Source organism: Oncorhynchus keta, unplaced genomic scaffold (genome assembly GCF_023373465.1).
Source record: "Oncorhynchus keta strain PuntledgeMale-10-30-2019 unplaced genomic scaffold, Oket_V2 Un_scaffold_515_pilon_pilon, whole genome shotgun sequence".
NCBI lineage: Eukaryota > Metazoa > Chordata > Actinopteri > Salmoniformes > Salmonidae > Oncorhynchus > Oncorhynchus keta.
The window spans coordinates 1,072,075-1,096,820 of NW_026290954.1; positions in this window are offsets into that span (position 1 = coordinate 1,072,075).

Here is a 24,746-nt window from a genome sequence, read left to right on the forward strand (position 1 = left end):
GTCGCTTTGGATAAAAGCGTCTGCTAAATGGCATATAATTTATTATATATTATATATATTATAGTGTTCAAAAATATGTGTACATTGGGTAAATGCCACTTTAAAATGTCAGGTTTGATTTGTGTCACACTCTACAATATCAGGTGTAAATATATCAACCCATACAAACAATGTCCATTAATTATAACACACATAATAATTCACATTTCCGGGTGGTGTAGGATTATTTTCCTACAGTAGCAAACTGGATCAAGTTAATATCCTACACCTGTTCAGCTGGCTCCAGAGTGCCTGCTTCAGAATAAAGTAGAATAAAGTATATCGTTTCTCTTTTTTAAAATCTAGAAACGGTGGGTGTATGTTAAAACGTCCTCTCACTGTCAACTGCGTTTATTTTCAGCAAACTTAACATGTGTAAATATTTGTATGAACATAACAAGATTCAACAACTGAGACATGAACTGAACAAGTTCCACAGACATGTGACTAACAGAAATGTAATGATGTGTCCCTGAACAAGGGGGGGGGTTCAAAATCAAAACAGTCAGTATCTGGTGTGGCCACCAGCTGCATTAAGTACTGCAGTGCATCTCCTCCTCATGAACTGCACCAGATTTGCCAGTTCTTGCTGTGTGATGTTACCCCACTCTTCCACCAAGGCACCTGCAAGTTCCCAGATATTTCTGGGGGGAATGGCCCTAGCCCTCACCCTCTGATAACACACAGCGTTGAGATTGCCACCATCTCTCTCTCCCACCAATACATCCTTACTCTCCTACCAATACATCTCTACTCTCTCCCACCAATACATCGCTACTCTCTCCCACCAATACATCCTTACTCTCCTACCAATACATCTCTACTCTCTCCCACCAATACATCGCTACTCTCTCTCGCTACTCTCTCCCACCAATACATCGCTACTCTCTCCCACCAATACATCGCTACTCTCTCCTACCAATACATCCTTACTCTCTCCTACCAATACATCTCTACTCTCTCCCACCAATACATCGCTACTCTCTCTCGCTACTCTCTCCCACCAATACATCGCTACTCTCTCCCACCAATACATCGCTACTCTCTCCTACCAATACATCCTTACTCTCTCCCACCAATACATCTCTCTCTCTCCCACCAATACATCTCTCTCTCTCCCACCAATACATCTCTCTCTCTCCCACCAATACATCTCTCTCTCCCACCAATACATCACTACTATCTCCCACCAACACATCACTAATCTCTCCCACCAATACATCCCTACTATCTCCCACCAACACATCACTACTCTCTCCCACCAATACATCGCTACTCTCTCCTACCAATACATCCTTACTCTCTCCCACCAATACATCTCTACTCTCTCCCACCAATACATCTCTACTCTCTCTCCCTACTCTCTCCCACCAATACATCGCTACTCTCTCCCACCAATACATCGCTACTCTCTCCTACCAATACATCCTTACTCTCTCCCACCAATACATCTCTCTCTCTCCCACCAATACATCTCTCTCTCTCCCACCAATACATCTCTCTCTCTCCCACCAATACATCTCTCTCTCTCCCACCAATACATCCCTACTCTCTCCCACCAATACATCTCTACTCTCTCCCACCAATACATCTCTACTCTCTCCTACCAATACATCTCTACTCTCTCCCACCAATACATCTCTCTCTCTCCACCAATACATCTCTACTCTCTCCCACCAATACATCTCTACTCTCTCCCACCAATACATCTCTCTCTCTCCCACCAATACATCTCTACTCTCTCCCACCAATACATCTCTACTCTCTCCCACCAATACATCCTTACTCTCTCCTACCAATACATCTCTACTCTCTCCCACCAATACATCGCTCTCTCTCTCCCACCAATACATCCTTACTCTCTCCCACCAATACATCTCTACTCTCTCCCACCAATACATCCTTACTCTCTCCTACCAATACATCCTTACTCTCTCCTACCAACGCATCTCTCTCTCTCCCACCAATACATCTCTACTCTCTCCTACCAATACATCCTTACTCTCTCCTACCAATACATCTCTATCTCCCACCAACACATCACTAATCTCTCCCACCAATACATCCCTACTCTCTCCCACCAATACATCTCTACTCTCTCCTACCAATACATCTCTACTCTCTCCTACCAATACATCTCTACTCTCTCCTACCAATACATCTCTACTCTCTCCTACCAATACATCTCTACTCTCTCCTACCAATACATCTCTACTCTCTCCTACCAATACATCTCTACTCTCTCCTACCAATACATCTCTACTCTCTCCCACCAATACATCTCTACTCTCTCCTACCAATACATCTCTCTCTCTCCCACCAATACATCTCTACTCTCTCCTACCAATACATCCTTACTCTCTCCTACCAATACATCTCTATCTCCCACCAACACATCTCTACTCTCTCCTACCAATACATCCTTACTCTCTCCTACCAATACATCTCTCTCTCTCTCACCAATACATCCCTACTCTCTCCTACCAATACATCCTTACTCTCTCCTACCAATACATCTCTACTCTCTCCCACCAATACATCTCTACTCTCTCCCACCAATACATCTCTCTCTCTCCACCAATACATCTCTACTCTCTCCCACCAATACATCTCTCTCTCCACCAATGCATCTCTCTCTCCTACCAATACATCCTTACTCTCTCCTACCAATACATCTCTACTCTCTCCCACCAATACATCGCTACTCTCTCCTACCAATACATCTCTACTCTCTCCCACCAATACATCTCTACTCTCTCCCACCAATACATCTCTACTCTCTCCTACCAATACATCCTTACTCTCTCACCAATACATCTCTCTCTCTCTCACCAATACATCGCTACTCTCTCCTACCAATACATCCTTACTCTCTCCCACCAATACATCTCTACTCTCTCCTACCAATACATCTCTACTCTCTCCTACCAATACATCTCTACTCTCTCCCACCAATACATCCTTACTCTCTCCTACCAATACATCTCTAATCTCTCCTACCAATACATCTCTACTCTCTCCCACCAATACATCCTTACTCTCTCCCACCAATACATCCTTACTCTCTCTCGCACTCAATACATCCTTACTCTCTCCCACCAATACATCTCTACTCTCTCCTACCAATACATCTCTACTCTCTCCCACCAATACATCTCTACTCTCTCCCACCAATACATCTCTACTCTCTCCTACCAATACATCTCTACTCTCTCCCACCAATACATCTCTACTCTCTCCTACCAATACATCTCTACTCTCTCCCACCAATACATCCTTACTCTCTCCTACCAATACATCTCTACTCTCTCCCACCAATACATCTCTACTCTCTCCTACCAATACATCTCTACTCTCTCCCACCAATACATCCCTACTCTCTCCCACCAATACATCTCTACTCTCTCCCACCAATACATCCCTACTCTCTCCTACCAATACATCTCTACTCTCTCCCACCAATACATCTCTACTCTCTCCTACCAATACATCTCTACTCTCTCCCACCAATACATCCCTACTCTCTCCCACCAATACATCCCTACTCTCTCCCACCAATACATCTCTACTCTCTCCCACCAATACATCCCTACTCTCTCCCACCAATACATCTCTACTCTCTCCCACCAATACATCTCTACTCTCTCCCACCAATACATCTCTCTCTCTCCCACCAATACATCTCTCTCTCTCCCACCAATACATCCTCTACTCTCTCCCACCAATACATCTCTACTCTCTCCCACCAATACATCTCTACTCTCTCCCACCAATACATCCTTACTCTCCACCAATACATCTCTCTCTCCCACCAATACATCCCTCTCTCTCCTACCAATACATCTTACTCTCTCCCACCAATACATCTCTACTCTCTCCCACCAATACATCCCTACTCTCTCCCACCAATACATCTCTACTCTCTCCCACCAATACATCTCTACTCTCTCCCACCAATACATCTCTACTCTCTCCCACCAATACATCTCTACTCTCTCCCACCAATACATCTCTACTCTCTCCCACCAATACATCCTACTCTCTCCAATACATCTCTACTCTCTCCCACCAATACATCTCTACTCTCTCCTACCAATACATCTCTACTCTCTCCTACCAATACATCTCTACTCTCTCCCACCAATACATCTCTACTCTCTCCTACCAATACATCTCTACTCTCTCCCACCAATACATCCCTACTCTCTCCCACCAATACATCCCTACTCTCTCCCACCAATACATCGCTACTCTCTCCCACCAATACATCTCTACTCTCTCCTACCAATACATCTCTACTCTCTCCTACCAATACATCTCTACTCTCTCCCACCAATACATCTCTACTCTCTCCCACCAATACATCTCTACTCTCTCCTACCAATACATCTCTACTCTCTCCCACCAATACATCCTTACTCTCTCCTACCAATACATCCTTACTCTCTCCCACCAATACATCCTTACTCTCCTACCAATACATCGCTACTCTCTCCCACCAATACATCCTTACTCTCTCCTACCAATACATCTCTACTCTCTCCCACCAATACATCGCTACTCTCTCCCACCAATACATCCTTACTCTCTCCTACCAATACATCTCTACTCTCTCCCACCAATACATCTCTGTCTCTCCCACCAATACATCTCTCTCTCTCACCAATACATCTCTCTCTCCCACCAATACATCTCTCTCTCTCCCACCAATACATCTCTCTCTCTCCCACCAATACATCTCTCTCTCTCCCACCAATACATCTCTCTCTCTCCCACCAATACATCTCTCTTTCCACCAATACATCTCTCTCTCTCCACCAATACATCTCTCTCTCTCCCACCAATACATCTCTCTCTCTCCCACCAATACATCTCTCTCTCCCACCAATACATCTCTCTCTCTCACACCAATACATCTCTCTCTCTCCCACCAATACATCTCTCTCTTTCACACCAATACATCTCTCTCTCTCCCACCAATACATCTCTCTCTTTCACACCAATACATCTCTCTCTCTCCCACCAATACATCTCTCTCTCTCCCACCAATACATCTCTCTCTCCCACCAATACATCTCTCTCTCTCACACCAATACATCTCTCTCTCTCCCACCAATACATCTCTCTCTTTCACACCAATACATCTCTGTCTCTCCCACCAACACATCTCTGTCTCTCCCACCAATACATCTCTACTCTCTCTCACCAACACATCTCTCTCTCCCACCAACATATCTCTCTCTCTCACCAACACATCTCTCTCTCCCACCAACATATCTCTCTCTCTCACCAACACATCTCTCTCTCCCACCAACATATCTCTCTCTCTCACCAACACATCTCTCTCTCTCCCACCAACACATCTCTCTCTCACCAACACATCTCTCTCTCCCACCAACATATCTCTCTCTCTCACCAACACATCTCTCTCTCCCACCAACACATCTCTCTCTCCCACCAACACATCTCTCTCTCCCACCAACACATCTCTCTCTCCCACCAACACATCTCTCTCTCTCACCAATACATCTCTCTCTCTCACCAACACATCTCTCTCTCCCACCAATACATCGCTACTCTCTCCCACCAATACATCCTACTCTCTCCCACCAATACATCGCTACTCTCTCCTACCAATACATCTCTCTCTCTCCTACCAATACATCTCTCTCTCTCCCACCAATACATCTCTACTCTCTCCCACCAATACATCTCTACTCTCTCCCACCAATACATCTCTCTCTCTCCCACCAATACATCTCTACTCTCTCCTACCAATACATCTCTACTCTCTCCCACCAATACATCCTTACTCTCTCCTACCAATACATCTCTACTCTCTCCCACCAATACATCTCTACTCTCTCCCACCAATACATCCTTACTCTCTCCCACCAATACATCTCTACTCTCTCCCACCAATACATCTCTACTCTCTCCTACCAATACATCCTTACTCTCTCCCACCAATGCATCTCTCTCTCTCCCACCAATACATCGCTACTCTCTCCACCAATACATCTCTACTCTCTCCACCAATACATCTCTACTCTCTCCCACCAATACATCTCTACTCTCTCCCACCAATACATCTCTCTCTCTCCCACCAATACATCTCTCTCTCCACCAATACATCTCTACTCTCTCCCACCAATACATCTCTACTCTCTCCCACCAATACATCTCTACTCTCTCCACCAATACATCTCTACTCTCTCCTACCAATACATCTCTACTCTCTCCCACCAATACATCTCTCTCTCTCCTACCAATACATCTCTACTCTCTCCCACCAATACATCTCTACTCTCTCCTACCAATACATCTCTCTCTCTCTCACCAATACATCTCTACTCTCTCCTACCAATACATCCTTACTCTCTCCTACCAATACATCTCTACTCTCTCCCACCAATACATCTCTACTCTCTCCCACCAATACATCCCTACTCTCTCCCACCAATACATCTCTCTCTCTCCCACCAATACATCTCTCTCTCTCCTCCCACCAATACATCCCTACTCTCTCCCACCAATACATCTCTACTCTCTCCCACCAATACATCTCTACTCTCTCCCACCAATACATCTCTCTCTCTCCCACCAATACATCTCTACTCTCTCCCACCAATACATCCCTCTCTCTCCCACCAATGCATCTCTCTCTCCTACCAATACATCCTCTCTCCTACCAATACATCTCTACTCTCTCCCACCAATACATCGCTACTCTCTCCCACCAATACATCCTACTCTCTCCCACCAATACATCTCTACTCTCTCCCACCAATACATCCTTACTCTCTCCTCAATACATCCTACTCTCTCCTACCAATACATCTCTCTCTCTCACCAATACATCTCTACTCTCTCTCCTACCAATACATCCTTACTCTCTCCCACCAATACATCTCTACTCTCTCCACCAATACATCTCTACTCTCTCCACCAATACATCTCTACTCTCTCCCACCAATCATCTCTACTCTCTCCCACCAATACATCTCTACTCTCTCCCACCAATACATCACTAATCTCTCCCACCAATACATCCCTACTATCTCCCACCAACACATCACTACTCTCTCCCACCAATACATCCCTAGTCTCTCCCACCAATACATCCCTACTATCTCCCACCAATACATCCCTACTCTCTCAATCCAATACATCTCTAATCTCTCCTACCAATACATCTCTACTCTCTCCTACCAATACATCTCTACTCTCTCCTACCAATACATCTCTACTCTCTCCTACCAATACATCTCTACTCTCTCCTACCAATACATCCTTACTCTCTCCTACCAATACATCTCTACTCTCTCCTACCAATACATCTCTACTCTCTCCCACCAATACATCTCTACTCTCTCCCACCAATACATCCTTACTCTCTCCCACCAATACATCCCTACTCTCTCCCACCAATACATCTCTACTCTCTCCTACCAATACATCTCTACTCTCTCCCACCAATACATCTCTACTCTCTCCACCAATACATCTCTACTCTCTCCCACCAATACATCTCTACTCTCTCCCACCAATACATCCCTACTCTCTCCCACCAATACATCGCTACTCTCTCCCACCAATACATCTCTACTCTCTCCCACCAATACATCTCTACTCTCTCCCACCAATACATCTCTACTCTCTCCCACCAATGCATCTCTCTCTCCTACCAATACATCTCTACTCTCTCCCACCAATACATCCTACTCTCTCCCACCAATACATCTCTACTCTCTCCCACCAATACATCCTCTACTCTCTCCACCAATACATCCTCTACTCTCTCCCACCAATACATCTCTCTCTCTCCCACCAATACATCGCTACTCTCTCCTACCAATACATCTCTACTCTCTCCCACCAATACATCTCTACTCTCTCCACCAATACATCTCTACTCTCTCCCACCAATACATCTCTACTCTCTCCCACCAATACATCTCTACTCTCTCCCACCAATACATCTCTCTCTCTCCTACCAATACATCTCTACTCTCTCCCACCAATACATCTCTACTCTCTCCCACCAATACATCCTTCTCTCCTCCTACTACATCTCTACTCTCTCCCACCAATACATCTCTACTCTCTCCCCACCAATACATCTCTACTCTCTCCCACCAATACATCTCTACTCTCTCCCACCAATACATCTCTACTCTCTCCTACCAATACATCTCTACTCTCTCCCACCAATACATCTCTACTCTCTCCTACCAATACATCTCTACTCTCTCCCACCAATACATCTCTACTCTCTCTCCTACCAATACATCTCTCTCTCCCTACCAATACATCTCTACTCTCTCCTACCAATACATCTCTACTCTCTCCTACCAATACATCTCTACTCTCTCCCACCAATACATCTCTACTCTCTCCCACCAATACATCTCTACTCTCTCCCACCAATACATCCTTACTCTCTCCCACCAATACATCTCTACTCTCTCCCACCAATGCATCTCTCTCTCCTACCAATACATCTCTACTCTCTCCCACCAATACATCCTACTCTCTCCTACCAATACATCTCTACTCTCTCCCACCAATACATCTCTACTCTCTCCCACCAATACATCCTACTCTCTCCACCAATACATCTCTACTCTCTCCCACCAATACATCTCTGTCTCTCTCCCACCAATACATCTCTCTCTCTCACCAATACATCTCTGTCTCTCCCACCAATACATCTCTACTCTCTCCCACCAATACATCTCTCTCTCTCCACCAATACATCTCTCTCTCTCCACCAATACATCTCTCTCTCTCCCACCAATACATCTCTCTCTTTCCCACCAATACATCTCTCTCTCTCCCACCAATACATCTCTCTCTTTCCACCAATACATCTCTCTCTCTCCCACCAATACATCTCTCTCTCTCCCACCAATACATCTCTCTCTCTCCACCAATACATCTCTCTCTCTCCCACCAATACATCTCTCTCTCCCACCAATACATCTCTCTCTCTCCCACCAATACATCTCTCTCTCTCCACCAATACATCTCTCTCTCCCACCAATACATCTCTCTCTCTCCACCAATACATCTCTCTCTCTCCCACCAATACATCTCTCTCTTTCACATCTCTCTCTCTCCTACCAATACATCTCTCTCTCCACCAATACATCTCTCTCTCCCACCAACACATCTCTCTCTCCTACCAATACATCTCTCTCTCCTACCAATACATCTCTCTCTCTCACCAACACATCTCTCTCTCCTACCAATACATCTCTCTCTCCTACCAATACATCTCTCTCTCTCACCAACACATCTCTCTCTCCCACCAACATATCTCTCTCTCCCACCAATACATCTCTCTCTCCCACCAACACATCTCTCTCTCTCCCACCAACACATCTCTCTCTCCCACCAACATATCTCTCTCTCTCACCAACACATCTCTCTCTCTCACCAATACATCTCTCTCCCACCAACACATCTCTCTCTCCCACCAATACATCTCTCTCTCCCACCAATACATCTCTCTCTCACCAATACATCTCTCTCTCCCACCAACACATCTCTCTCTCCCACCAACACATCTCTCTCTCTCACCAATACATCTCTCTCTCCCACCAATACATCTCTCTCTCCCACCAATACATCTCTCTCTCCCACCAATACATCTCTCTCTCTACCAATACATCTCTCTCTCACCAACACATCTCTCTCTCCCACCAATACATCTCTCTCTCCCACCAACACATCTCTCTCTCTCACCAATACATCTCTCTCTCTCTCACCAATGCATCCCTACTCTCTCCCACCAACACATCTCTCTCTCTCACCAATACATCTCTCTCTCTCCCACCAATACATCTCTCTCTCTCACCAATACATCTTTCTCTCCCACCAACACATCTCTCTCTAGTCTAGAGACAGGCTAGACTAGAGACCAGCTAGTCTAGAGACCAGCTAGACTAGAAACCAGCTAGACCAGAGACCAGCTAGATTAGAGACCAGCTAGACTAGAGACACAGCTAGACTAGAGACCAGCTAGACTAGAGACCAGCTAGACTAGAAACCAGCTAGACTAGAGACCAGCTAACTAGAGACACAGCTAGACTAGAGACCAGCTAGACTAGAGACTAGCTAGACTAGAGACCAGCGAGACTAGACAACTGCTAGACTAGAGACACAGCTAGACTAGAGACCAGCTAGACTAGACACCAGCTAGACTAGAGACCAGCTAGACAAGAGATCAGCTAGACTAGAAACCAGCTAGACTAGACACCTACTAGCTTAGAGACACAGCTAGACTAGAGACCAGCTAGAATGGAGACAAGCTTGACTAGACTCCAGATAGATGAGAGACCAGCTAGACGAGGCACCTGGTAGACTAGACACCTGCTAGACTGGAGACAGAGCTAGACGAGACACCAGCTAGACTAGAGACACAGCTAGACTAGAGACACAGCTAGACTAGAGACACAGCGAGACTAGAGACACAGCTAGGCTATAGACACAGCTAGACTAGAGACAAGCTCGACTAGACACCAGCTTGACAAGAGACCAGCTAGACTAGAGACCAGCTAAACTAGAGACACAGCTAGACTAGAGACGCATCTAGACTAGAGACTAAGCTAGACTAGAGACCAGCTAGACTAGACACCAGCTAGACTAGAGACACAGCTAGACTAGACACCAAATAGACTAGAGACACAGCTAGACTAGACACCAACTTGACAAGAGACCAGCTAGACTAGAGACACAGCTAGACTAGAGACCAGCTTGACTAGAGACCTGCTAGACTAGAGACACAGATAGACTAGACACCAAATATACTAGAGACCAGCTAGACTAGAGACTAGCTAGACTAGAGACCAGCTAGACTAGACAACTGCTAGACTAGAGACACAGCTAGACTAGAGACCAGCTAGACTAGAGACACAACTAGACTAGAGACCAGCTAGACTAGGGACCAGCAAGACTTGAGACCAGCTAGACTAGAGACACAGCTAGACTAGAGACCAGCTAAACTAGAGACACAGCTAGACTAGAGACACAGCTAGACTAGAGACCAGCTTGACTAGAGACCTGCTAGACTAGAGACACAGCTAGACTAGACACCAAATAGACTAGAGACCAGCTAGACCAGCTAGACTAGAGACCCAGACTAGACAACTGCTAGACTAGAGACACAGCTAGACTAGAGACCAGCGAGACCAGAGACACAGCTAGACTAGACACCAGCTAGACTTGAGACCAGCTAGACTAGAGACACAACTAGACTAGAGACCAGCTAGACTAGAGACCAGCTAGACTAGACACCAAATAGACTAGAGACCAGCTAGACTAGAGACCAGCTAGACTAGAGACCAGGTAGACTAGACAACTGCTAGACTAGAGACACAGCTAGACTAGAGACCAGCTAGACTAGACACCAAATAGACTAGAGACCAGCTAGACTAGAGACCAGCTAGACTTGAGACCAGCTAGACTAGAGACACAGCTAGACTAGAGACCAGCTAAACTAGAGACACAGCTAGACTAGAGACACAGCTAGACTAGAGACCAGCTTGACTAGAGACAAGCTAGACTAGAGACACAGCTAGACTAGACACCAAATAGACTAGAGACCAGCTAGACTAGAGACCAGCTAGACTAGAGACCAGCAGACCAGACAACTGCTAGACTAGAGACACAGCTAGACTAGAGACCAGCTAGACTAGAGACACAGCTAGACTAGACACCAGCTAGACTTGAGACCAGGTAGAATAGAGACACAACTAGACCAGAGACCAGCTAAACTAGAGACCAGCTTGACGAGACACCATCTAGACTAGAGACGAGCTAGACTAGAGACCAGATTGACTAGACACAAGCTAGACTAGGCACCTGGTAGACTAGACACCTGCTAGACTGGAGACACAGCTAGACTAGACACCAGCCAGACTAGAGACACAGCTAGACTAGAGACACAGCTAGACTAGAGACACAGCTAGACTAGAGACAAGCTATACTAGACACCAGCTTGACAAGAGACCAGAAAGACTAGAGACCAGCTAGACTAGAGACACAGCTAGACTACAGACCAGCTAAACTAGAGACACAGCTAGACTAGAGACACATCTAGACTAGAGACCCAGCTAGACTAGAGACCAGCTAGACTAGAGACCAGCTAGACTAGAGACCAGCTAGACTAGAGACACAGCTAGACTAGACACCAAATAGACTAGAGGCCCAGCTAGACTAGAGACCAGCTAGACTAGAGACCAGCTAGACTAGAGACCAGCTAGACTAGAGACACAGCTAGACTAGACACCAAATAGACTAGAGATCAGCTAGACTAGACAACTGCTAGACTAGAGACACAGCTAGACTAGAGACCAGCTAGACTAGACACCTGCTAGACTAGAGACACAGCTAGACTAGACACCAAATAGACAGGAGACACAGCTAGACTAGAGACACAGCTAGACTAGAGATCAGCTAGACTAGAGACCAAATATACTAGAGACCAGCTTGACTAGAGACCAGCTAGACTAGAGACCAGCTAGACTAGAGACAAGCTAGACTAGGGACCAGCAAGACTAGGGACCAGTTGGACTAGACATAAGCTAGACTAGAGATCAGCTTGAGTAGAAACCAGCTTGACTAGAGACCTGCTAGACTAGAGACACAGCTAGACTAGAGACACAGATAAACTAGAGACGAGCTAGACTAGAGACGAGCTGGACTAGAGACTAGCTAGACTAGACACCAGCTTGACAAGAGACCAGCTGGACTAGAGACCAGCTAAACTAGAGACACAGCTAGACTTGAGACCAGCTAGACTAGAGACCAGCTAGACTAGAGACCAGCTAGACTAGACACCAGCTAGACTAGAGACACAGCTAGACTAGACACCAAATAGACTAGAGACCAGCTAGACTAGAGACACAGCTAGACTAGACACCAAATAGACTAGAGACACAGCTAGACTAGACACCAACTTGACAAGAGACCAGCTAGACTAGAGACACAGCTAGACTAGAGACCAGCTTGACTAGAGACCTGCTAGACTAGAGACACCAGACTAGACACCAAATAGACTAGAGACCAGCTAGACTAGAGACCAGCTAGACTAGAGACCAGCTAGACTAGACAACTGCTAGACTAGAGACACAGCTAGACTAGAGACCAGCTAGACTAGAGACACAACTAGACTAGAGACCAGCTAGACTAGGGACCAGCTAGACTAGGGACCAGCAAGACTTGAGACCAGCTAGACTAGAGACACAGCTAGACTAGAGACCAGCTAAACTAGAGACACAGCTAGACTAGAGACACAGCTAGACCAGAGACCAGCTTGACTAGAGACCTGCTAGACTAGAGACACAGCTAGACTAGACACCAAATAGACTAGAGACCAGCTAGACTAGAGACTAGCTAGACTAGAGACCAGCTAGACTAGACAACTGCTAGACTAGAGACACAGCTAGACTAGAGACCAGCTAGACCAGAGACACAGCTAGACTAGACACCAGCTAGACTTGAGACCAGCTAGACTAGAGACACAACTAGACTAGAGACCAGCTAGACTAGAGACCAGCTAGACTAGACACCAAATAGACTAGAGACCAGCTAGACTAGAGACCAGCTAGACTAGAGACCAGGCAGACTAGACAACTGCTAGACTAGAGACACAGCTAGACCAGAGACCAGCTAGACTAGAGACACAGCTAGACTACACACCAGCTAGACTTGAGACCAGATAGACTAGAGACAACAGACTAGAGGCCAGCTAGACTAGAGACCAGCTTGACGACACACCATCTAGACTAGAGACAAGCTAGAATAGAGACCAGATTGACTAGACACGAGATTGACTAGAGACCAGCTAGACTAGAGACCAGCTAGACTAGGCACCTGGTAGACTAGACACCTGCTAGACTGGAGACACAGCTAGACTAGACACCAGCTAGACTAGAGACACAGCTAGACTAGAGACACAGCTAGACTAGAGACACAGCTAGACTAGAGACAAGCTATACTAGACACCAGCATGACAAGAGACCAGCTAGACTAGAGACCAGCTAGACTAGAGACACAGTTAGACTAGAGACCAGCTAAACTAGAGACACAGCTAGACTAGAGACACATCTAGACTAGAGACCCAGCTAGACTAGAGACCAGCTAGACTAGAGACCAGCTAGACTAGAGACACAGCTAGACTAGACACCAAATAGACTAGAGACACAGCTAGACTAGGACCAGCTACGCTAGACATCAGCTAGACTAGAGATCAGCAGACTAGAGACCAGCTAGACTCAGACAACTGCTAGACTAGAGACACAGCTAGACTAGAGACCAGCTAGACTAGAGACACAGCTAGACTAGACACCAAATAGACAAGAGACCAGCTAGACTAGAGACAAGCTTGACTAGACTCCAGCGAGACGAGAGACAAGCTAGACTAGAGACCAGCTAGACTAGAGACCAGCTTGACTAGAGACCAGCTAGACTAGAGACCATCTAGACTAGACACCTGCTAGACTCGAGACACAGCTAGACTAGACAACAAATAGACTAGAGACCAGCTAGACTAGAGACACACCTAGACTATACACCAAATAGACTAGAGACAAGCTAGACTAGAGACACAGATAGACTAGAGACCAGCTAGAATAGAGACCTGCTAGACTAGAGACACAGCTAGACTAGAGACCAGCTTGACTAGAGACCTGCTAGACTAGAGACACAGCTAGACTAGGCACCTGCTAGACTAGACACCTGCTAGACTGGAGACACAGACAGACCAGAGACACATCTAGATGAGAGACACAGCTAGACTATACACCAAATAGACTAGAGACCAGCTAGACTAGAGACAAAGATAGACTAGAGACCAGCTAGACTAGAGACCTGCTAGACTAGAGACACAGATAGACTAGAGACCAGCTTGACTAGAGACCAGAGACTAGAGACCAGATAGACTAGAGACACAACTAGACTAGAGGCCAGCTAGACTAGAGACCAGCTTGACGACACACCATCTAGACTAGAGACAAGCTAGAATAGAGACCAGATTGACTAGACACGAGCTTGACTAGAGACCAGCTAGACTGGAGACCAGCTAGACTAGGCACCTGGTAGACTAGACACCTGCTAGACTGGAGACACAGCTAGACTAGACACCAGCTAGACTAGAGACACAGCTAGACTAGAGACACAGCTAGACTAGAGACACAGCTAGACTAGAGACAAGCTATACTAGACACCAGCATGACAAGAGACCAGCTAGACTAGAGACCAGCTAGACTAGAGACACAGTTAGACTAGAGACCAGCTAAACTAGAGACACAGCTAGACTAGAGACACATCTAGACTAGAGACCCAGCTAGACTAGAGACCACAGACTAGAGACCAGCTAGACTAGAGACACAGCTAGACTAGACACCAAATAGACTAGACACCTGCTAGACAAGAGACACAGCTAGAGACAACAAATAGACTAGAGACCAGCTAGACTATACACCAAATAGACTAGAGACCAGCTAGACTAGAGACAAATATAGACTAGAGACCAGCTAGACTAGAGACGAGCTAGACTAGAGACCAGATTGACTAGACACCAGCTTGACTAGAGACCAGCTAGACTAGAGACCAGCTAGACTAGGCACCTGGTAGACTAGACACCAGCTTGACAAGAGACCAGCTAGACTAGAGACCAGCTAGACTAGAGACACAGCTAGACTAGAGACCAGCTAAACTAGAGACACAGCTAGACTAGAGACACATCTAGACTAGAGGACCCAGCTAGACTAGACACCTTAGAGACCAGCTAGACAAGAGACCAGCTAGACTAGAGACACAGCTAGACTAGAGACCAGCTTGACTAGAGACCTGCTAGACTAGAGACACAGCTAGACTAGACACCAACTAGACTAGAGACCAGCTAGACTAGAGACCAGCTAGACTTGAGACCAGCTAGACTAGAGACTAGCTAGACTAGAGACCAGCTAGACTAGACAACTGCTAGACTAGAGACACAGCTAGACTAGAGACCTGCTAGACTTAGACTAGAGACCAGCTTGACTAGAGACCTGCTAGACTAGAGACACAGCTAGACTATACACCAAATAGACTAGAGACCAGCTAGACTAGACACCAAATAGACTAGAGACACAGCTAGACTCGGGACCAGCTCCGCTAGACATCAGCTAGACTAGAGACACAGCTAGACTAGAGACAAGCTAGACTAGACACCAGCTTGACAAGAGACCAGCTGGACTAGAGACCAGCTAGACCAGACACCAAATAGACTAGAGACCAGCTAGACTAGAGACCAGCTAGACTTGAGACCAGCTAGACTAGAGACACAGCTAGACTAGAGACCAGCTAAACTAGAGACACAGCTAGACTAGAGACACAGCTAGACTAGAGACCAGCTTGACTAGAGACAAGCTAGACTAGAGACACAGCTAGACTAGACACCTAGACTAGAGACCAGCTAAACTAGAGACACAGCTAGACTAGAGACACAGCTAGACTAGAGACCAGCTTGACTAGAGACAAGCTAGACTAGAGACACAGCCAGACTAGACACCAAATAGACTAGAGACCAGCTAGACTAGAGACCAGCTAGACTAGAGACCAGCTAGACTAGACAACTGCTAGACTAGAGACACAGCTAGACTAGAGACAAAGATAGACCAGAGATCAGCAGACTAGAGACCTGCTAGACTAGAGACACAGCTCGACCAGAGACCAGCTTGACTAGAGACCAGCTAGACTAGAGACCAGCCAGACTAGGCACCTGCAGACTAGACACCTGCTAGACTGGAGACACAGACAGACCAGAGACACATCTAGATGAGAGACACAGCTAGACTATACACCAAATAGACTAGAGACCAGCTAGACTAGAGACAAAGATAGACTAGAGACCAGCAGACTAGAGACCTGCTAGACTAGAGACACAGATAGACTAGAGACCAGCTTGACTAGAGACCAGCGAGACTAGAGACCAGATAGACTAGAGACACAACTAGACTAGAGGCCAGCTAGACTAGAGACCAGCTTGACGACACACCATCTAGACTAGAGACAAGCTAGAATAGAGACCAGATTGACTAGACACGAGCTTGACTAGAGACCAGCTAGACTGGAGACCAGCTAGACTAGGCACCTGGTAGACTAGACACCTGCCAGACTGGAGACACAGCCAGACCAGAGACCAGAGACACAGCTAGACCAGAGACACAGCCAGACTAGAGACACAGCCAGACTAGAGACAAGCTATACTAGACACCAGCATGACAAGAGACCAGCTAGACTAGAGACCAGCTAGACTAGAGACACAGTTAGACTAGAGACCAGCTAAACTAGAGACACAGCTAGACTAGAGACACATCTAGACTAGAGACCCAGCTAGACTAGAGACCAGCCAGACTAGAGACCAGCTAGACTAGAGACACAGCTAGACTAGACACCAAATAGACTAGACACCTGCTAGAGAAGAGACACAGCTAGACTAGACAACAAATAGACTAGAGACCAGCTAGACTATACACCAAATAGACTAGAGACCAGCTAGACTAGAGACAAATATAGACTAGAGACCAGCTAGACTAGAGACCTGCTAGACTAGAGACCAGCAGACTAGAGACCAGCTTGACTAGACACCATCTAGACTAGAGACGAGCCAGACTAGAGACCAGATTGACTAGACACCAGCTTGACTAGAGACCAGCTAGACTAGAGACCAGCTAGACTAGGCACCTGCTAGACTAGACACCAGCTTGACAAGAGACCAGCTAGACTAGAGACCAGCTAGACTAGAGACACAGCTAGACTAGAGACCAGCTAAACTAGAGACACAGCTAGACTAGAGACACATCTAGACTAGAGGACCCAGCTAGACTAGACACCAAACAGACTAGAGACCAGCTAGACAAGAGACCAGCTAGACTAGAGACACAGCTAGACTAGAGACCAGCTTGACTAGAGACCTGCTAGACTAGAGACACAGCTAGACAGACACCAACTAGACTAGAGACCAGCAGACTAGAGACCAGCTAGACTGAGACCAGCTAGACTAGAGACCAGCTAGACTAGAGACCAGCTAGACTAGACAACTGCTAGACTAGAGACACAGCCAGACTAGAGAGCTAGACTAGAGACACAGCCAGACTAGAGACCAGCTTGACTAGAGACCTGCTAGACTAGAGACACAGCCAGACTATACACCAAATAGACCAGAGACCAGCAGACTAGACACCAAATAGACTAGAGACACAGCTAGACTCGGGACCAGCTCCGCTAGACATCAGCTAGACTAGAGACACAGCTAGACTAGAGACAAGCTAGACTAGACACCAGCTTGACAAGAGACCAGCTGGACTAGAGACCAGCTAGACTAGACACCAAATAGACTAGAGACCAGCTAGACTAGAGACCAGAGACTTGAGACCAGCTAGACTAGAGACACAGCTAGACTAGAGACCAGCTAAACCAGAGACACAGCTAGACTAGAGACACAGCTAGACTAGAGACCAGCTTGACTAGAGACAAGCTAGACTAGAGACACAGCCAGACCAGACACCAAACAGACCAGAGACCAGCTAGACCAGAGACCAGCTAGACTAGAGACCAGCTAGACTAGACAACTGCTAGACTAGAGACACAGCTAGACTAGAGACCAGCTAGACTAGAGACACAGCTAGACTAGACACCAGCTAGACTTGAGACCAGCTAGAATAGAGACACAACTAGACCAGAGACCAGCAAACCAGAGACCAGCTTGACGAGACACCATCTAGACTAGAGAGAGCCAGACTCAGAGACCAGATTGAGACACAAGCAGACTAGGCACCTGGTAGACTAGACACCTGCAGACTGGAGACACTAGACCAGACACCAGCCAGACTAGAGACACAGCTAGACCAGAGACACAGCTAGACTAGAGACACAGCTAGACTAGAGACAAGCTATACTAGACACCAGCTTGACAAGAGACCAGCCAGACTAGAGACCAGCTAGACTAGAGACACAGCCAGACTACAGACCAGCTAAACTAGAGACACAGCAGACTAGAGACACATCTAGACCAGAGACCCAGCTAGACTAGAGACCAGCCAGACTAGAGACCAGCTAGACTAGAGACACAGCCAGACTAGACACCAAATAGACTAGAGGCCCAGCTAGACTAGAGACCAGCTAGACTAGAGACCAGCTAGACTAGAGACACAGCTAGACTAGACACCAAATAGACTAGAGATCAGCCAGACTAGACAACTGCTAGACTAGAGACACAGCTAGACTAGAGACCAGCTAGACAGACAGAGACCAGACACAGCCAGACTAGACACCAAACAGACAGGAGACACAGCTAGACTAGAGACACAGCTAGACTAGAGATCAGCAGACTAGAGACCTGCTGACTAGAGACACAGCTAGACTAGAGACCAAATATACTAGAGACCAGCTTGACTAGAGACCAGCTAGACTAGAGACCAGCTAGACTAGAGACCAGCTAGACTAGAGACAAGCTAGACTAGGGACCAGCAAGACTAGGGACCAGTTGGGACTAGACATAAGCTAGACTAGAGATCAGCTTGAGTAGAAACCAGCTTGACTAGAGACCTGCTAGACTAGAGACACAGCTAGACTAGAGACACAGATAAACTAGAGACGAGCTAGACTAGAGACGAGCTGGACTAGAGACCAGCTAGACTAGACACCAGCTTGACAAGAGACCAGCTGACAGAGACCAGCCAAACCAGAGACACAGCTAGACTGAGACCAGCTAGACTAGAGACCAGCTAGACTAGAGACCAGCTAGACTATACACCAGCTAGACTAGAGACACAGCTAGACCAGACACCTAGACTAGAGACCAGCTAGACTAGAGACACAGCTAGACTAGACACCAAATAGACTAGAGACACAGCTAGACTAGACACCAACTTGACAAGAGACCAGCTAGACTAGAGACACAGCTAGACTAGAGACCAGCTTGACTAGAGACCTGCTAGACTAGAGACACAGATAGACTAGACACCAAATAGACTAGAGACCAGCTAGACTAGAGACTAGCTAGACTAGAGACCAGCCAGACTAGACAACTGCTAGACTAGAGACACAGCTAGACAGAGACCAGCTAGACTAGAGACACAACTAGACTAGAGACCAGCTAGACTAGGACCAGCAAGACTTGAGACCAGCTAGACTAGAGACACAGCTAGACTAGAGACCAGCTAAACTAGAGACACAGCTAGACTAGAGACACAGCTAGACTAGAGACCAGCTTGACTAGAGACCTGCTAGACTAGAGACACAGCTAGACTAGACACCAAATAGACTAGAGACCAGCTAGACTAGAGACCAGCTAGACTAGAGACCAGCAGACTAGACAACTGCTAGACTAGAGACACAGCTAGACTAGAGACCAGCGAGACCAGAGACACAGCTAGACTAGACACCAGCTAGACTTGAGACCAGCTAGACTAGAGACACAACTAGACCAGAGACCAGCTAGACTAGAGACCAGCTAGACTAGACACCAAATAGACTAGAGACCAGCTAGACTAGAGACCAGCTAGACTAGAGACCAGGTAGACTAGACAACTGCTAGACTAGAGACACAGCTAGACTAGAGACCAGCTAGACTAGAGACACAGCTAGACTAGACACCAGCTAGACTTGAGACCAGCTAGACTAGAGACACAACTAGACTAGAGGCCAGCTAGACTAGAGACCAGCTTGACGACACACCATCTAGACTAGAGACAAGCTAGAATAGAGACCAGATTGACTAGACACGAGCTTGACTAGAGACCAGCTAGACTGGAGACCAGCTAGACTAGGCACCTGGTAGACTAGACACCTGCTAGACTGGAGACACAGCTAGACTAGACACCAGCTAGACTAGAGACACAGCTAGACTAGAGACACAGCTAGACTAGAGACACAGCTAGACTAGAGACAAGCTATACTAGACACCAGCATGACAAGAGACCAGCCAGACTAGAGACCAGCCAGACTAGAGACACAGTTAGACAGAGACCAGCTAAACCAGAGACACAGCTAGACTAGAGACACATCTAGACTAGAGACCCAGCTAGACTAGAGACCAGCTAGACTAGAGACCAGCTAGACGAGAGACACAGCTAGACTAGACACCAAATAGACTAGAGACACAGCTAGACTAGGACCAGCTACGCTAGACATCAGCTAGACTAGAGATCAGCTAGACTAGAGACCAGCTAGACTAGACAACTGCTAGACTAGAGACACAGCTAGACTAGAGACCAGCTAGACTAGAGACACAGCTAGACTAGACACCAGCTAGACTTGAGACCAGCTAGACTAGAGACACAGCTAGACTAGAGACCAGCTAGATTAGAGACACAGCTAGACTAGACACCAGCTAGACTTGAGACCAGCTAGACTAGAGACTAGCTAGACTAGAGACCAGCTAGACTAGACAACTGCTAGACTAGAGACACAGCTAGACTAGACACCAGCTAGACTAGAGACCAGCTAGACTAGAGACACAGCTAGACTAGACACCAAATAGACTAGAGACCAGATAGACTAGAGACAAAGATAGACTAGAGATCAGCTAGACTAGAGACCTGCTAGACTAGAGACACAGCTCGACTAGAGACCAGCTTGACTAGAGACCAGCTAGACTAGAGACCAGCTAGACTAGGCACCTGCTAGACTAGACACCTGCTAGACTGGAGACACAGCTAGACTAGACACCAGCTAGACTAGAGACACAGAAAGACTAGAGACACATCTAGATGAGAGACACAGCTAGACTATACACCAAATAGACTAGAGACCAGCTAGACAAGAGACAAAGATAGACTAGAGACCAGCTAGACTAGAGACCTGCTAGACTAGAGACACAGATAGACTAGAGACCAGCTTGACTAGAGACCAGCGAGACTAGAGACCAGCTAGACTAGGCACCTGCTAGACTAGACACCTGCTAGACAAGAGACACAGCTAGACTAGACAACAAATAGACTAGAGACCAGCTAGACTATACACCAAATAGACTAGAGACCAGCTAGACTAGAGACAAATATAGACTAGAGACCAGCTAGACTAGAGACCAGCCAGACAAGAGACCAGCCAGACTAGAGACACAGCTAGACCAGAGACCAGCTTGACTAGAGACCAGACTAGAGAGACAGCCAGACTAGACACCAACTAGACTAGAGACCAGCTAGACTAGAGACCAGCTAGACTGAGACCAGCCAGACCAGAGACTAGCTAGACTAGAGACCAGCCAGACCAGACAACTGCTAGACTAGAGACACAGCCAGACCAGAGACCTGCTAGACTAGAGACACAGCTGACCAGAGACCAGCTTGACTAGAGACCAGCTAGACTAGAGACACAGCCAGACTATACACCAAATAGACTAGAGACCAGCTAGACTAGACACCAAATAGACTAGAGACACAGCCAGACTCGGGACCAGCTCCGCTAGACATCAGCCAGACTAGAGATCAGCTAGACTAGAGACCAGCCAGACTAGACAACTGCCAGACTAGAGACACAGCCAGACCAGAGACCAGCTAGACTAGAGACACAGCCAGACCAGACACCAGCTAGACTTGAGACCAGCCAGACTAGAGACACAGCCAGACCAGAGACCATCTAGACTAGAGACACAGCCAGACCAGACACCAGCTAGACTAGAGACCAGCTAGACAGAGACCAGCTAGACTAGAGACCAGCCAGACTCAGACAACTGCTAGACTAGAGACACAGCCAGACTAGACACCAGCCAGACTAGAGACCAGCTAGACTAGAGACACAGCTAGACTAGACACCAAATAGACCAGAGACCAGCTAGAGACAAAGATAGACTAGAGATCAGCCAGACTAGAGACCTGCTAGACTAGAGACACATCGACCAGAGACCAGCTTGACTAGAGACCAGACTAGAGACCAGCTAGACTAGGCACCTGCCAGACCAGACACCTGCTAGACTGGAGACACAGACAGACCAGAGACACATCTAGATTAGAGACACAGCCAGACTATACACCAAATAGACTAGAGACCAGCTAGACTAGAGACAAAGATAGACTAGAGACCAGCTAGACTAGAGACCTGCTAGACTAGAGACCAGATAGACTAGAGACCAGCTTGACTAGAGACCACCTAGAGACCAGATAGACTAGAGACACAACAGACTAGAGGCCAGCTAGAGAGACCACGACACACCATCTAGACTAGAGACAAGCTAGAATAGAGACCAGATTGACTAGACACAGCTTGACTAGAGACCAGCTAGACTGGAGACCAGCTAGACCAGGCACCTGGTAGACTAGACACCAGCTAGACAAGAGACCAGCCAGACCAGACACCAGCCAGACCAGAGACACAGCCAGACCAGAGACACAGCCAGACCAGAGACACAGCTAGACTAGAGACAAGCTATACTAGACACCAGCATGACAAGAGACCAGCCAGACTAGAGACCAGCTAGACTAGAGACACAGTTAGACTAGAGACCAGCCAAACTAGAGACACAGCTAGACAGAGACACATCTAGACAGAGACCCAGCCAGACTAGAGACCAGCTAGACTAGAGACCAGCCAGACTAGAGACACAGCTAGACTAGAGACTAGACACCAGCTAGACAAGAGACACAGCTAGACTAGACAACAAATAGACTAGAGACCAGCAGACTATACACCAAATAGACTAGAGACCAGCCAGACTAGAGACAAATATAGACTAGAGACCAGCTAGACTAGAGACCTGCTAGACTAGAGACCAGCTAGACTAGAGACCAGCTTGACTAGACACCATCTAGACCAGAGACGAGCTAGACTAGAGACCAGATTGACTAGACACCAGCTTGACTAGAGACCAGCTAGACTAGAGACCAGCTAGACTAGGCACCTGCAGACTAGACACCAGCTTGACAAGAGACCAGCTAGACCAGAGACCAGCTAGACTAGAGACACAGCTAGACTAGAGACCAGCTAAACTAGAGACACAGCTAGACTAGAGACACATCTAGACTAGAGACCCAGCCAGACTAGACACCAAATAGACTAGAGACCAGAGACAAGAGACCAGCTAGACTAGAGACACAGCCAGACTAGAGACCAGCTTGACTAGAGACCTGCTAGACTAGAGACACAGCCAGACTAGACACCAACTAGACTAGAGACCAGCCAGACCAGAGACCAGCTAGACTTGAGACCAGCTAGACCAGAGACCAGCTAGACTAGAGACCAGCCAGACTAGACAACTGCTAGACTAGAGACACAGCTAGACTAGAGACCAGACTAGAGACACAGAGACAGAGACCAGCTTGACTCAGAGACCTGCTAGACAGAGACACAGCCAGAGAGACTAGAGACCAGCTAGACTAGACACCAGCTAGACTAGAGACACAGCTAGACTAGAGACCAGCTCCGCTAGACATCAGCCAGACTAGAGACACAGCTAGACTAGAGACAAGCCAGACAGACACCAGCTTGACAAGAGACCAGCTGGACCAGAGACCAGCTAGACTAGACACCAGCTAGACTAGAGACCAGCCAGACCAGAGACCAGCCAGAGAGACCAGCTAGACCAGAGACCAGCCAGACAAGAGACCAGCTAGACTAGAGACACAGCTAGACTAGAGACAAGCAGACTAGACACCACTGACAAGAGACCAGCTGACTAGAGACCAGCTAGACTAGACAGCTAGACTAGAGACCAGCAG